General features: G+C 48.4%; 1 long non-coding RNA gene across 2 annotated transcripts; it reads right to left on the bottom strand.

Annotated features, from left to right (window-relative positions):
* Window positions 1-1,727: 1,727 nt before the first annotated feature.
* On the bottom strand, window positions 1,728-7,114 carry LOC118716516. 2 transcript variants are annotated; one of them, XR_004987176.2, is made up of 3 exons: window positions 6,588-7,114; window positions 5,249-5,359; window positions 1,728-4,277 (listed from the first exon to the last, which is right to left on the bottom strand). It is a non-coding gene; the product is annotated as an uncharacterized LOC118716516 (long non-coding RNA). The 2 variants fall into 2 exon arrangements; XR_004987177.2 differs by lacking the exon at window positions 6,588-7,114 and adding an exon at window positions 5,990-6,557.
* Window positions 7,115-10,256: the final 3,142 nt, after the last annotated feature.

Genomic DNA, 10,256 nt, shown 5'->3' with positions numbered 1-10,256 from the left:
TGAGTACTTCACATATTAGGACAAAGAAGAGCGTCGCGTGGCAAACCCATGCTGAGGCATGGAGTCCAGGGCAGATTCGGCTGACCCTCTTCTGCTCCAGGGGATACATGGTGGCCTGGGGTTTTGCCCCTGGTTCCACAGCTTGTTTCTGTGACTTTAGGTTGTCTTCTCCACATACTGTTCCCCAGGGTATAATAGTTGCAATAGATTTTGCAGTTTTTGACTTGAGGAACATTGCTGACTCATTTCTGCCTTCTTTACCTACCTCGAGCTTTAAAAATGGCCTCTCCAAACAAAATGGGGGGGGGGGGGTGCTTTCTCTCATAGGAAGGCCTTGACTTTCAGGTTCCTTAACACTCAAGGTCAGACTTGATATAAAGATTGTGTGTCTACATGTTAGTGTCTGTAGGACGCTTTCTGAAATAAACCTTGGTTCTCTGTGCTATCCTAACAATTCTCTACTTTCCCCCCTTCTTTCTCCCGTCTGTTCTGATATTCTCTCATTTCTTGTTCATTCTTCAAATCAAACACTATTACGTTTATATTGTTTTTAAAAATAATTTCTGGGCAAAGTAAAAATTCAGCTGGAAAAGGTATGTGAGACTGTTTCTAACAAGAAAAAAAAATGGTCAAGAGTAAAGGACTAACTGAACTCAACAGAAACCATTGTGTAGGCTAGTGGAAATTAGAAGTTTTAATAGCATATACATCAATAAGTGTAAAAACAACACGACATTGAAATGTTTCTAAATCCTAGAATTTCCCCACCCTACCATAAGAACTTTAATTTCAGGAGTTGTTCATGTGCATTTTTTCACAGCATTATAATCTCAATGCATATAATTTTATATTTTGGTGAATTTGTTAGGGAAACCCTTTTTAAAAGTTCTTTTTCATATTTTTGTAGCTGGATTACCAGGTATATTGGAGAACATTGTTGGGGTCAGAGCGGAATGCCTAACATTGGGCATCTAGATGTCCTAGTTTCTGGCTGAAGAATGAGCTAGTCTTGAGAGCTAGAATGACACCAATCTCTAGACAAAGAATGGTGAGTTAAGTGGGGCTTGTAGCTGGAAGAATTGCATGTTTTCTAACTGAAAATGAAAAACTTAGCAAAACAGTACTTAGGTATTGGAAATTATTTGAGAAAGGCTGAGATTCATGTACACCTCTTCTAAGGAGTTCCGAGGCCTTAATATTCCACCTCCTCCAGGTTTTGCTACTGTATGTGTTGAAAGGGGGCTGTAAGAGTCATTGTCTGTTAGGTTTATGACTCTTCAATGCATCTCATCAAACACCCTCATGATATAGATAGGAATCTGAATCTGAGGACTCTGAAGCTGAGAGAGAATACAGACTTCACTGGTGCAGTGGGTGGGGTGGGAAAACAGGTCTTAGCACTCCTAGCTCAGTGCTCTTTCCAATCCTGAGAGGAAGGAGGAACAAGAAATGAATAGGATTAAGAGAGTCCAGCTGGTGTGGCTCGTTGAGCATCGACCCATAAACCAAGAAGTCCCCAGTTCAATTCCTGGTCAGAGCACATGCCCAGATTGTGGGCTTGGTCCCCAGAGTGGGCTATGTAGGAGGTAGCCAATCGATGTATTGCTCTCATTGATATCTCTCTCTCTCTCTCTCTCTCTCTCTCTCTCTCTCTCTCTCTCTCTCTCTCTCTCTCTTTCTTCTTCTTCTTCTTCTTCTTCTTCTTCTTCTTCTTCTTCTTCTTCTTCTAAAGGATTAAGAAAGAAAAGATGCAGCAAAGAAAAGAAAAGCTAGCAGAAAGGAAGATGGTACAGGGAAAAAGAAGGAAGGCAGTAGGATGAGGGTTTCAAGCCTTGCTAACCTAAAGAGCAAAACTGAAATCAGAGGACACAGAGTCCTCTGAAATGAGCATCTCATTTCAGGTATATATAGGGGTTCACAGAGGTATACAGGGGAGGCAGCTGAGCAGTGGCTTTTCATGTCTGCTTGGAAATCAAGTTTCCAGAAAGAGAAGACAGTGTGATGGAAGGTGGTCATTCAGGGGCTGTGGAGAAGGCAGCCTCTCCTTCTGTTTCACATCTGTGGAGGCAATGCATGCCTTTTTTTTTTTCTTTCATAATTGACATTTTATCAATTCCTTTGAGCATAAATACAGACATTTCAATTTGTACATAATTCTTAGCATATGTACCAAAAACTTAAAGGTTACATAGTTGTGATTTTTTTCTAAACAGTTATTCCAGTGAATTTTCAGCTTAAAATGTGGAGGTTAATTTTCCTTAATGGAGTACCAAGTGCCTATATCTTCAAACGTTGATATGCTATAACATCAAAGTCCCACTAATTTGCAATGTAATATCATATATGCTACATGATGAAACGTTCAATCTTTCACATTAACAAAGTTACCAGGGAAACTGGACTGCCTCACCAGAGCTGTCACAGATGCACAAAATTCTGACAAGAAGAGCCAAGGTTGAGGAGGGGTTTTCTTTAGGAAACAATACCTCCAAAAACATGGGAACAGAAGTAATTTAAAATGTTCAAGACACATGAAATACACAATGGATGCCATATTGCCATTTAGTATGCTTTGTATGATAGGATATAGAAATGACCCCCAATTATGGAATGTTAAGACAAAGCCTCCCATATTCAACATCCCACTATTTTCTGGTTGTACAAAAAAATAAATAAAATAAATAAATAAATAAATAAATAAATAAATAAATAAAATAAACAATCAACAAATTATTTCCTCTTTTAAAAAAGTATTTACACTACAAAATAGTTGATAAAAATATTTCTCTGGATTGCATAGGAAGGGAGACAAGAACCACTGATAAGTCATGGTATTATATGTCTTATAACTAATATTATTAATATGATACTAATCAGACTTGGCTTCTTTCTCTGCTGCTACATCCGAGGCTGGATTCTCATTTTTAGTTTCTCCATTTTCCGCAGGTAGATCTTTAAGTTCTTGGTCGGCCACTTCAGTCTGTTTTCCCTTTGTTTGTACTTTTTTATCTGCAGATTTATCCTTTCCTGCTGCCTTTAAAAAAATTTTTTTTTCTTCATTTCCACTTTTGCAGGAGCAGGTATAGCTGACAACCCATGGATCTCTTCACGTGCCCTCTGTGGTGTGGTGCTGGCCATCCTCTCGGGGAGGGTGGCTGCTGGGGGGTGCTTGCTGGGTGCCTGAGGGCCAAGGCGGGCCCTGAGTCTTTTGGAGCCTGGGCTGCCTGGCCCCTGCTCCTTCTCCCACCAGCCAAGCTGCTTGGACCCGCCACAAGGCATGCCTTTCATGTGGATTCTTGAGGACTGTGTCTAGTTGAAGAACAGATACAGATGACCTACTAGAAGCACCCATAGTTGACCAATGCTGCACAAATTCCCTCTAGCAACTCCTTTCTGGATACCTATGGGACTTTGGTTTGCCCTTGAGATGTCCCTAAAGAAAAAGTTAAATATGCAAACTCAACCTCCCTCACTTCATTGAAAGGTCCAGGAAAGTTTTATAACTAGCCCAAAGTCCCATAGCTTAGAAAAATTTAGCTAAAAAAGGTATAACCACCCCCCAAAAAACTTAGCAGGTGAGATAGGGCCCTTTTATTTTTATACATACACTCTTCCCCTCAAACCAAAAGTGTGAGTCTCTTTCCTCTCCGCCTAAGTCTGGTGGGTCTTGTGACTGCTTTGTCCAATAGAATGAAGTGGGTATTCTAGAACTCCCAAGCTCAGTCCTTAAGAAGACTGGCAGTGCCCAGTGCCTCCCTGGAAGCCAGCTTCCAGGTAGGAAGTCTGTCCACCCAGAAGAAAGGACCACGTGCTGGAAGGAAGCCCAACCTAGTGACCTGGAGAGGCAGAGGTCATGTGGCGGCAGACTGAGGTGCCTGACGTGTGAATGAAGACTTCTCAGACCTTCCTGCTCAGGTGCCAAGTGAGTGACTCCGGCCAATGCCCAGCTGAGTTCGGCTGACTCACAGAATTATGAAAAAATAGTAAATGGTGGTGGTTTCGGCTACTCATCTTGGGGTGGTTGTTAATGCAGCAATAGATCACTGAAGTGGTGACTTAACATAGTAACCATGTATTATTTCCGGTGAATAAATTCCGTTGGTGGGCATGTCTGCTGATCTGGACCACGCCTGGCCGATCTCCTTTGGGCTTGCTTGTACCTCTGCAGTCTCCTGAGGGCTGTCTGGTCAAGGATGGCCTCAGCAGTGATGACTCAGCTCTGCCCTATGGGGCCTTTCATCCTCCAATGGGCTTGTTCTCATGGAGATGGCAGGATTCTAAGAACAGGAGCAGAAATACACTTTTTTTTTTAAAAAAGGAATTTCTCTCTTTTTAAAATATATTTTTATTGATTTTAGAGAGGAAGGGAGAAGGAGAGAGAGAAACATCAATGATGAGAGAGAATCATTGATCAGCTGCCTTCTGCACACCCCAAACAACCTGCCACCTAGGCATATGCCCTGACCGGGAATGGAACCGTGACCACCTAGTTCATAGGTCATTGCTTAACAACTGAGCCCTGCTGGCTGGGCTGGACTTTTAAAAAAAACAAACCAAAAAACCACACACACACAGTTTTATGTTCACGGCATAAAGGGACTACAAAGTCAGAGGAAAAGGACCTGGATAAGGGAGGGCATTACTTAGGGGCATTAATGCTATCAAATCTAGTACCAGGATTCTATGCTTATTCCTTCTCAGGGAGTATTGTGTAGCATTATTAAGACTTTGGACTAAGATCTGGAAACATTGGAGAAATTATACTTGAAATTAAGTAAAAACAATTAGGTGAGCATTTTCTGATTGTTAAAATGTTCCCAGATTTTCTTGCCAAGTCATTACAGCTAGTGATATTGATCTTGGTTTACTTCCACAGGGTGACTTTCCCAAATTCTTGTTAATAGATTTGGAGAGAATAGGGAAGAACTATCAGGTTTCACTCTGTGTGGTTCCTTGTTCCATGAATTAATGCGCCGTACTGATGATTTTTAAGACTCTTGGTATAGCCGTTTAGAATCTGTACAACAGAGTTAAGCGCTCTAAGTAGCCAGTGGTCGGTCTGCCTTGTGGCGTCTCTCTGGAAACTGAAGGCTGTTGGCTTCAGTGCTTTACAGCAAGGGATCACTCAGGCTCTTCATGGGAAACAAGGGCTGTGTGCCCACATGCATGTGTGCACACGTGTATGTGTGTGTTTGTATATAATGTGTGTGGCCATCTCTGATCCACTGCGATTTAAATTTAATTTTACCTGTGTTCACCTCTCCTGCATTCCCAGCAGATATTGAGAACCGAGTTGCCTTTTCACTTACCTCTCTGGGAAGCAGATTCATTTTCCCATCCTGGGATTTCAGGGCAGAGTCTGAGGGGAAAGAAGGGGAGACTGGGATTACCATTCCCGGAGCCCCGCCTCCTGCTGCTTCCAGTGGTGTCTGCTGCCCCCTACCCAGTGCTTCACACCAGGCCCATGAAGGTTCTTTAGACCTGTTCCTCTTCCCTCCACTGCCCCCTCTATCGACTCCTCATTGAACTTTATTAATTCCAGTGTTTATTTCCTGTTCAAGAACTGGGAACCAAGGAACCTGGGGTTTGGCCCTTAAGTCACTGACTATCTCTGGGTGTTCATTTTCTCTTCTGCAAAATCAGACCACCTGGATAGAAGTGTGTGGCTGCTCTGAGCTTTGAGGGTTTAGGATGCCAGGATAAAGCCAGACACACTTTACAGGTCCTCACCAAGCGATGCCCTAAAAATGCCAGACACATCTGGAAGAAGTAAGCTGGCAAAAGTCTAAGCATGTGGGTTGTTTGTGTTGCCAAGGAATTATTGATCTCCATTCTGAGCTGACATTAAACAGTAACACTCTTCCTCAATGTGTGTTGGGGGGGTGGGTGGGGGGGGAAAGTATAAGAAGATTTCAGAACTGAAAAAAAGGGTTTCATTTGCTGAGAATTTGGGGAGTATCCTTTTAAACAGAAAGTCATGGTAGCTCACCAAGTCAGTGATTTTGACAATAAGGACTATGAATTGTTTGGTCTTCCTCAGGTAGACTGTACGCACCCCACGTTTTCCATCAGTGGGTTGTAGTTGTTGTTTTGGAAAGGAAGGGAGAGGGAGAGAGAAACATTGGTGTGATGTGAAAGAGAACACAGATGATCCTTTGCCCCCCTCACGAGCCCGATGGGAATCGAACCCACAACCCTGGGCTTGTGTCCTGACCAGAATCCAACCTGCGACCCGCGGGGGACGATGTTCCAACGTGAGCCACGCCACTCGAGAGGAAAGTGGAAGGAAGTAACGAGGGTTAGAATTACCCCCTTGCTTTCGGTTCATCTGGGAGAGAGATCCGCTACCTTTTCGGTTCCTGTTGAGTACCTTTAGCTACAGCTGCCATGACGGCATATTTTCCCTAGAAGAGTTCTTTAGACCTGCCCTCTCTGTAGCCACACTGACAGCAGGTGAGCATGCAAGTGCCCCTCGCCCACTCAGCGCTCTCAGTCCGATTTGGTCCCCAACCCCAACACAGCCCATAGGCGCTGTGTGCACCTCCAGCTTTCTCTCCGCGGGGCCCCCCTCGCCAACTCTTCCCTACCTGAGAAGGTAGGTCTTATTTCCTGGGAACACCTGCTGTCCTGAGGAGGGGAGACAGCGTCGCCTTGGAATCCCAGCCTGTCCCTTCCAAGCCGAGTCCAGCGGTTAGGAGACAAGGTGTTGCAGAGTTGCAGAGTGAGGCGGGGAGGGGGGGGGGTGTTGGGGACGGGATGGGGGGGGGGAGCCCCATCCCAAGCAGCCAGCTGAGCCCGGACGCAGCACTCGGAGAGCCCCCGGGAGGCTCCCCCCGGCTAACTCTGGGGACTTGGGGGGATCGGCCAAACCCAGAGGCTCTGCTGCCCCTGCTCTCCGGCCTGGGCACCCCGGCCTGGGCACCCGGGACAGAGAAAGCCGCGTCCCTAGGAAAGCACTCGGGCACCCAATCGGACTGCGGCGGAGGCTCCCGCTGCCGCAGCCGCTGCAAACCGGTCTGGTTTCCCTGCAGGGCGTGCGGGATGGAGCGAGGGGGTGGAGAGAAAAGGGGAAGAGCCTGGGCGGCCGGCGGGCGGGGCCTGCAGCCTCCCGGAGCCGGCGGCAGTCACCGCGCGGCTCGCTCGCTCGCTCCGCGCCCGGCTCCGACTCGGGCGCGTCCTGCGCCGGGACCTGCGCCCCAGCCCGGGGCGCCGCCGCTCTGCTCTCCGGACCGGCTGGGGGTGCGCGGCGGCGGCGAGGCTGTGCGCAGGGCAGCGGAGCCGCTCCGAGAGGCCAGGGCTGTGGTGTCCGCTCGCTGCCGAGTCTTGACCAAAGGACCGACCGGCGGGGAGGAAGGGGAAAGCGGGGACACACACTCGCCGCGGCGCGCGCGCATTGCACACTTGCAGCCGCGCGCCCCCGCCGCCGAGGCGCGTCCGGGGCGAGAGTGGCCCCGGGCCCGGGCCCCGCACCTGCGAGCTCCCCGCGCGGCACCCCGGCCCCGCCCCCGGCCCGCCGAGACCCCGGCCCCTCGGCGCCCCTCGGCCTCACTGCTCTTCCTGCGCCGGGGAAAAGCACCACCACCACCACCCAGATAACTTGCAGACTGTGGCGCAACTGGTCTGGACAGCGGAGGCGCCCGAATGCTGCCCGAGGGAGGTAAGTTTCCTGCGCGTCCGCGGCCCCTTCTCCCCGGACCCTCCTCTGGCGCTCGGGGTCGGGGACTCTGAGCCTCGGACGATCTCTCTTCGCTCCCGCTTGGTCCGCGCGGTGCCGGGGGAAAGGGGGAGGCGGTGCGCGTGGCCACCGGAGCGGGATCTTCCTTCCGCGGGGTCCACGGCCGCGTGTGCGCCCCGAGGGTGCCCACCCGCCAGCCACCCCGCTGACACGGGGCTGCGGTGACACCCGGGGACCATCTGGGTGCCCTTAAGCAGAGCGCCGTCCCTTTTTGGGGGTAACTAGCTGAGTTTGGCAGTAGCAGGAGGCATCCCCCACCGCCCTAACGAGCGGCGAACTTGGTAGGCGCCCGGGGATCTCCAAAGAGGGGGGCTTTCAAGTCGCCGTTCTGGTATTGGAGCCGGATTGAACAGGTGCGGTTCGGTTCCAGCCGAAATGCTGCACCAGACGAACGTGTTTCCTCGGCTCCTCTCCCCCCAGTCTCTCCCCGGCCCAGTCCACTGCCCCAACAGCTGGGGGGGGGGGGGGTTGTGGGGGAGCAGGTGAGCGTGTGGGGGCCACAGAGAGGGAGAATGACCGGGTTTGATTTGCCAGGCCAATGCCAGGAGTTGCCAGAACTGAAGACAACAAACGCCTGCTTATCGCTCATCTATGCAAATGAGCCTGTTGTCATTTCTTATCCTTCCCTCCCTCCCCCACAGTTTACCTGTCTCATTTGCCCAGCGTGGTTGGTTGGATAGAAACCTGGTCCAGAGAAGTTGTTGGAGTAGGCTGATGAGTCTCTCATCTTATATCCTGGTAATCAGGGCTCTCAGCAAAGAAATGTTGAGTTATTCTGATGCTTTCTATGAGCAGCAGAGGGTTGCAGACCAAAAAATGCTGTGTCCCTCTCCCTCCCCGCGTTTCTGTGACAGTCTCAGCCTGCTGGAGGCCCGAGCTACTGGGTGACTGATTCTTGGGGATCAGACGCGTTGGGCCTTTGGATGAGTGAGTCTGCGAAGGAGAGGCAGTGCCCTGGTCAGTTCTTCGGAGGGGAGGTTTGGGGAATCCCTGTTGCCTCTCCGGCTTCTCTCTGGTTCTCTGGGAAGGCTGGGTTCCGCAGGCCAGTGGAGGAAAGTGGAAGGGTTGGTTTCGCTACATCTCTCATGTGAAGTAACTTGTTCATGGAAGCTTTTGTCCGAGCATTTCCAGCTGAAAGGAAGCCCCAGGGCAAAAATCCTTTCTCATCCCACTTCATGCCAATTGAGTAAGCATCGGACAAGGTCTGGAGCTGGGGGAAACGGCTCTGTATGTAGTAATGTGAGTGGAGACTGAGAGGACTGATGGGGAAGCTGGTAAGTCTGAGACTGATGGATCATGATGTCTCACTTAAGAAGGAAACTATTAAGAACGGAATGATTGGACGGTGGCGCATTTTGTCCAGATGAAGGCTAGAGGGATTTAATAATAACACCTTATGTTTGCATCAGTGCCATACTACTTACAATTGCTTTTCAGTGTTCTCCTGTAATTCTGACCCCTCCTGAGAGAAGCAGGGCAAAGACTGTTAACCACGTAGGAGGAATGTGGGGCTCCCACGTACGAGGTCTTCACAAGGTAACCAGTGACTGGAAGTGGAGTCACAGCAAGGTTTTCTAAAATACTCACACGACCCCCACTCTCGCCAGCCAGTGCTGGTTTTGTGATTGTGTGACATTTTTCACAGTGGTCCGAGCTTCTGCCTTTATTTTGGTCTGCACAGTCTCCCTGTGAATTACCGTTCACACTTGACAGATGAGGAGGCTTAGAAGGGTGTGGGGGTTGTCCATGGTTTCATGTCTAATCCAGTGAAGTTTGCAAGGCTAGAAGTCTGAGCTCCCATTGCTTTGTGGGTTATGCCGTTGTTCTACTTCCGATAGTTGTTAGGACACATCACAGATGGTGCAGTACCCCAGGGACTGTGACACGTGCCTGCTGGTGACCTGGGTTCTAGTTCTGGCACCATGTTTGTCTCTATGATCTGGGCCAAATCATAGCACCTCTGAGCCTTCAATCCCCACATATAAAACATGAGGTCTGTATTGAATTTTCCTTCTCTTTCTAGTGTTAGCATTCTATAATGCTTATCAGTGTGTTTGTCATCCAGTGCTATTGTTTTCTAAGGGGGAGGGGGAGAAAGGGCTTTATAACCGTATTAACTAAGGATTTAACTAGTTCTCTATTTCATTTGTAATTTACTCCTCCCTCCCCTTCATCACTTACCACTTAATGAAGGGAAAGAAAAATTCCAAGTGTACTTCAGCTCTGCATCTGTATTGTTTAGTATTACTATTTGATTTGAACATATTGTGAGAGGCTGAACTCCTCTAAAATACATGTCAGGATTTACTTGGAACCACCCCCCCCCCCAAAAAAAAAAAAAAAAAAAAAGAAAGAAAGAAAGAAAGAAAAGAAAATTCCAGTCAGTCAATGCAATACTTTTAGTTGTTTTTTGTTTGTTTGTTTGTTTGTTTTGTTTTTTAATTGTTTTTTTAGCTTTGGGGTTTACATACCATTAAGTACTCAGTAAATAGCTGTTGAATGACGGAGGTGAGTGAAGTAA

The sequence above is a fragment of the Pipistrellus kuhlii genome, unplaced genomic scaffold (genome assembly GCF_014108245.1).
Source record: "Pipistrellus kuhlii isolate mPipKuh1 unplaced genomic scaffold, mPipKuh1.p scaffold_m20_p_12, whole genome shotgun sequence".
NCBI lineage: Eukaryota > Metazoa > Chordata > Mammalia > Chiroptera > Vespertilionidae > Pipistrellus > Pipistrellus kuhlii.
Note: the sequence above shows the minus strand (reverse complement) of the source record. Positions and strands in the feature narration are given on the sequence as shown.